This window comes from Lactuca virosa, chromosome 4 (genome assembly GCF_052849685.1).
Source record: "Lactuca virosa cultivar CGN04683 chromosome 4, Lactuca_virosa_CGN04683_v6, whole genome shotgun sequence".
In the NCBI taxonomy this organism is placed as follows: Eukaryota; Viridiplantae; Streptophyta; class Magnoliopsida; order Asterales; family Asteraceae; genus Lactuca; species Lactuca virosa.
Window position 1 is genome coordinate 269,695,432 of NC_136429.1, and position 6,157 is coordinate 269,701,588.

Here is a 6,157-nt window from a genome sequence, read left to right on the forward strand (position 1 = left end):
AGACGATGTCTTTCGCAGATTCTGACCCTAATACTACAAATATCCGACTCAAAATCTCTAATGGGAGATCATCTAACGAACGGCGACTTCTAGTATTCGACATTCTACTTATAAAATACACATTGGAGTAGTTGATTTCAATACCTTTTTAAAAAATAAGCCTAACTATGAAAAACAATGTAACAGGGTATGGAAAAAAAATACTTACTTTATGATGATCTGGTCGCGAGGAGTATAGGAGTCTCTATTAATGGAGAAAATCGTTTTTAAGAACGATTACCCTTCGACGATTTGGGGGTTTTTGTCACACCCCCAAACCAAGGATGGCGGAAACGTCCGGGGGTGGAGGACTTCATGTATAGTATCACAACAACGAGTATAATAGTGCTCAAAGTAAATACAACCATCATAAATATAATTGAAAAGGTTACACCATGGAACACGTTTACATGTCTCAAAATCAATTACATTATGATGACACAATGAACTATTTGACGATTTATCGTGCCATCCTCGAAATGCTGTTGGTTTTCCTGTTTCACTGATTTCCTGAGAATACAAGTAGTTTTGAAAAAGTGTCAACAATTAAGTTGGTGAGTTCATAAGAGTTTTGTTTGAGGAAGAAATTGTTTTCCTTGTAAAAGCGATAGAGTTTGATCTCCAGAAAATCCAATATTTTCTTAATTAAATGTGAAAAGAATGTTCCTATGTTATGTGATAATGCACCCTAGAAACACCCATAAATTCCTTCTATAATCGCCCAACGCATATAAGTTACATAAAATTTAAGTTAAATAAACCGTCGAATATAATGGGTCTGCCCTAGGTCCACAACCAAACAAGGAACAGGAAGTAAGGCGGGCCCACCAATTCTAAGTCGATTATGACTAGATTCTTATATAACTCTAACACATACACTTAGCAATTATAGCTGAAGTCTAACAATTCTAGATGAAATATAGTTTTAACAGAGATATGATTCCAAAGAAAATCCTATATTTTCCTTATAAAAGTTATGTGGTCCTAAATCCCAGGACCGAAAGTAAACAAGTATTTTCCATACTTAAAGATATAAAAGCGATTTTAAATCGACATAAGACCCTTTTTAAAGTTAGGTGGTCCTAAATCCCAGGACCAAAGATAAACAAGTATTTTCCCCTACTTAAACTAATTCATGTAAGTTTAAATCGACATAAACTCGTTTGATTTAGAAGTAAACCCCTTTTTAAGGTAAAAGTCTCCATGTAAACTTGAAAGATTGTTAACTACCTATGTGAGTCGCTATAACCATACTATGACGAGAAATAACCTGCACAATGTTTTTTAGACGTTAAGATACTATGACTCTTGTCACCACAGACCTGCCGGTCTAGCTGTTGCATGCAGCTCAGGTGTGGGGTGTCAAACCCAATATAGATCTATACACAATTATCACGCTCTCCCTACAAGAGACTCTGGTTACAACTTACAGGAATTAGGATCCCGTACTCGAACGTACGGGGAGAGAATTGCCTCACAACCTAAGTTAACTAGTTTACACACAGTTTGATATTAAAACCTCTTCCATGAAGGAAGTAAAATCACCTTTTCTGAATAAATTACTGATATGAAATCCTTAAACTATTACTATTATAGTTTATTACGTAAAGATATGAAAAACCCATTTGTTTTGAGAGTAAAACCTTTTTCATGTAGTAAAAATCCATAAACTATGCTTATTGAAGTTTATTATATGTGTTCGAAATGAATGAGTAAAACTTATCATGAATGACTAAATTTCAGTTTATGATGATAAACTAACAAGAAAATACATTCAATATTTAGAACTTATTGTTATACACTTTGCTCAACATAATACAAAGTGTTATGAAAGTTATAAGCTGTTAACTAGTTTTTAAGCTTTCTGTACTGTTTTAGAAAAAATCATAGAAAAATCATACGAAGTCGAAAACTGAATCCGTAAATTCTGAGAGTTCATAAAATGTGTCTAGTTTATTCATAATTTTTATTATGATTTTTAGAAGTCTTTAACTTGTGTTAAAATGTTCATATTCACAGACTGATCCGAATTTGTTTATGGAATGATAGACAGTTTTGTACAAATCACCATAAATCGTAGAAAAATCGTATGGAGATGTGCAAATAGTCATTTTAAAGGTATGAACCTGAACTATTTTCACCTAATACAGTTTTGAAAACTAAAATGTTTAAGTTGACCAAAACAGTCCGTGAATGGAGTTGAACTTTTCTGATGAAGGCTGTTAAATGAGTTTAGTTGTGTTCTTGGTGGTTTAACTTGTATTCCCCCCCTTAAAACTTAAGAAAAACATGAAAAGATAGGGGTATGAACTCACCTTGAGTGATTTCAGTAGATGGATGATGGAGAAAAGAAGTGTTCAACTCAAGAACACTTGGGAGATGCTTGATGCTTTGAAGATCTAACAACAAATATGACGATATTTGTGTAAGATATCTATGATTTGTGTAGAAGGAAGTGAAATAATTATATGGAGGATGAATATACTTACCAAAAGTGAAAGAAAACTTGATGATCAGACCTTGAATCTCAAATTTGAGAGGGAGAGAAGTGAGAGAGAAAGCGTTTGTTCTTTGGAGGAATAATGAGAGAAGTGAGAGAAAGTGTTGGGAGAGAGGATAGATTTCAGCCTTGACCAAGAGTATGGCTGGTCAAATGGTGGGGAAAGTACTCTTGAATGACCAGTTATGGTGGGGAGGGGTGTGGGCTGGTCATGGAGTGGGCATGGGGGTGGTTGCTTGTGTCATAAACTAAAGTAAAGTCAACACTCCACCTCAAATATCCACCCACTAGATTTTATTCTTAAATAAAGATTTCCATAAAAATATGTTTAAATTATGAATATTTGGGGTCTTATATGTTAAAATATGATTTTTGGAGAAAATCCCGCGTTAAAATAATTAAAAACGGACTTAAAATGGAGTCGTGGTCGAAAACCGGGTGGAAAATGGCAAAATCCGAAGTCAGGAGGGTGGTTCCGGTGTTAGCAGCTACTTATCCGAAGTGAAGGCTTGGTCGCGGACGAAGAGGTCGAAGAAAGAAGGCGTTGCGGTCGGTCCGAGGTGGCTGCGGTCGATGGCTGCGGCTCGCCGGCTGCGGCTGCTCAAGGAGACTCCGGTCCAAGGAGGGTTTGGCCCCTATAGGGGGACTTCGGCCCTAAAAGGCTATTTTCCAAAGGATCGTCCCGTTTCGAAGGGTTTTTTCACCAAGTAAAGTGTCGGGATGCCCCAAATGATTACAAAAAGATCAAAAGAGGTTTTGAGAGAGATTTGGGAGAGATTTGACATACTTGGAGAGATTTCACATACTGGGAGAGATTTGGGAGAGATTTGACATTCTTGGAGAGATTTCTCATACAGAGAGATTTGGGAGAGATTTCACATTCTTGGAGAGATCTCTCATATAAAGAGAGATTTGGGAGAGATTTTACATTCTTGGAGAGATTTGGGAGAGATTTGACATTCTTGACGAGATTTCTCATACAGAGAGAGATTTGGGAGAGATTTCACATTCTTGGAGTGATTTCTCATATAAAGAGAGATTTGGGAGAGATTTGACATTATTGGAGATATTTCTCCTTCTTAGAGAGTTTTGGGAGAGTTAGAGTGAAAGAGATTTGGAGAGATTACGTTTGTGACCTTTTTGAGCGTTTGGCTTTGTAACACAAGGTTTGTACATCTCGTTAAGTCTTGTTATGATTGTTATATGCCCCCGAGGGTTAAGGAATAATGTTTTATCGAGTAGTTTCATCACTTGCCCTGATTTGGGTTTAGAATTTCCGAACACGTGAAAACTCTAAGTGATACTTTGTATTAAGATTGCAGGTTGTTCAATAAGAAATATAATGGAAACCCTAATGTACAAGGGTTAGATGAGTTGACCGGTTTGACTTGTTGACTTTAGTTGACTTTGACTTGGCCAAAAATTGACGGTTGTCACATCATCCCCCCGTTAGAAAGAATTTCGTCCCGAAATTAGCGTTTCGACTGGGACTTCAAGAATTTGGAGGAAAGATGGGGGAAGACTTTTCGTAGTACCAGAAATTGATTATGGCGGGGACCAACACGCCTGATGTTAAATGACGACCCTGCGTTTTTATATAGATGATAAGACTTAGTTGCGTTTTGCCGTGCTCTCGAGATGCTCTTAGCCTTTCTCGAATTTGTACTAAGTCATAAGTGATAACTTCTCCTCGGAGCACTGCACATGGTCTGTTTTAGTGTTTCTCATCTGTTTAGATCGGTAGGGAACATATGGGTTCGGTTTACACGACTAGGCTTATTCGGATGATAGGGCGTTCACTTACACTCCTGGGTAACCTAGTCCCGAAGTTCATGGCAGGACTCGTACCTGGTCCATCAATCATTAACTTGCGCATATAGGTCGTATGTACTTAAGGTTGGTGAGACAGTTGGATGGGTGACTCTGCCCCAAGTCCACAACTAGACGAGGAACAGGAAATAGGGCGAACAGCACACATCCAATGTCCGTAGAATCTTAATTATACATTATCCTCGCGTATACACGTAGTAATGGTAGACTAACCGTATTCGTCCCATGCTTCTGTACTTGAGCCTTATCTGTTGCATGCGTGACATCCCCTAAGGGTCTTCTGGATATACTTGTGGTGAGGCTTCGGAGGGTATAATATTCCTCTGGTGAGTGTTTTGGGGTTTCGCGGTGAGAGATGACCCGGAGGTCCGTGTTGGATTTGTGTTTATGAGAGACGAAGGTTTTTCGAGATTAGGTGAAAGGTCTTTTCGTAGCCGTTTAGTCAGGACAGTGAGGACTATATCAATTGAAATCGAATGACGACAACAGTATCTTTTTAGGTAAAACATGTGTTAAGTTGTATTCGTAATAAGTGCTCATTAGGGTGATAGAGTATCTTGTGTTTCTTTTCAGTGTGTTCCGTTTCGTTGGATGTTATTATTACTGTAGATGATTCCTACCACATCGTCTAGCACTGGTAGTGAGTGTGTTCTGATAGCTAGCAATGATACTTGATATCATGATCCCTGACAGGTCACTCTATGGTCGAGCGGTATATGTAAGTCGCATGTAATTTGATATTGGTGAAATCGTCGAGTGGGTGGCTCCATTCAAATCCCACTACTAGACATGGAACAGGAGTCAGGATGGAATTATTTGCTTTAAGTCCTTGGTATTTTGATTATAATTAACCCCGATGTATGCACAAGGTCATCACAGCTTACAGGTAATGATCCTAAGGTCATATATGAATGTCTTTGATTTGATTCTAACGAGAGAGTATTTTAACTACTTTTAGAAAGACGGTAATTTTAGCAATCATACCAATTTCATTACAAACATATGGTAGTTAAACGTTTTTGTCGTTGGAAACATTACAAAAGTCCTAAAAAGGTTTCCTTGTTGCTCCTACTGGTTTGTTCGTCACACTCCTCCTGCTCCCCCGCCATTCTTCTCAGTTGGACATTCTCTCTTGAAGTGTCCCGTTTCACCGCATAGGTAGCACACTGGGCCTACCTTGGTGTTGGTGATTGAAGGGAGGTGTTGAGTTGGGTTTCTGCAGAAACGGGCAGTATGTCCGTTCTCGTTGCAGTTTTTATAGTGCAACACCCGGCAAGCCCCATTGTGATGGAAGTTACACTTGTTACACTTTGGGAGTGTTCCCATATATGGTCTGACCGGTGCTGGGGTGACAGACCCTGTGGCTAGTGTCGAGGCATGCGTCGTGACTGGTGTTGTAATGGCAGGGGTAGCCACGGACTGCTGTCTTCTAGCAAATTTTTGAGGTAGGTTACACTCCCTTCCATTCCGAAACTCTCGTTTCTTATTCGTAGGTTTGTGGCCTGAGGCGCCTTCATGGGCAGACACCCGCCAATGTTCCTGATTGTCACAACGATTTGTATTGTCGGTACCGCTTCGATTTTTGCTGGCATTGTTAGCATTGAGTTGCGCCATGACGGCTGTCACGGCTGCCGTGACTGCAGCTTGAAAAGTAGCAGAGTCTATCTGCAGGGTTGGCGCCTTGCTAGATGTTTGGTTGCCTCTTGGTGAAGACATAGTTCTGTTTCACAATGAAAAATGACTTCGTGAGTGGGGATAATTATCTCAAGTGCATTCTTACCATTTATA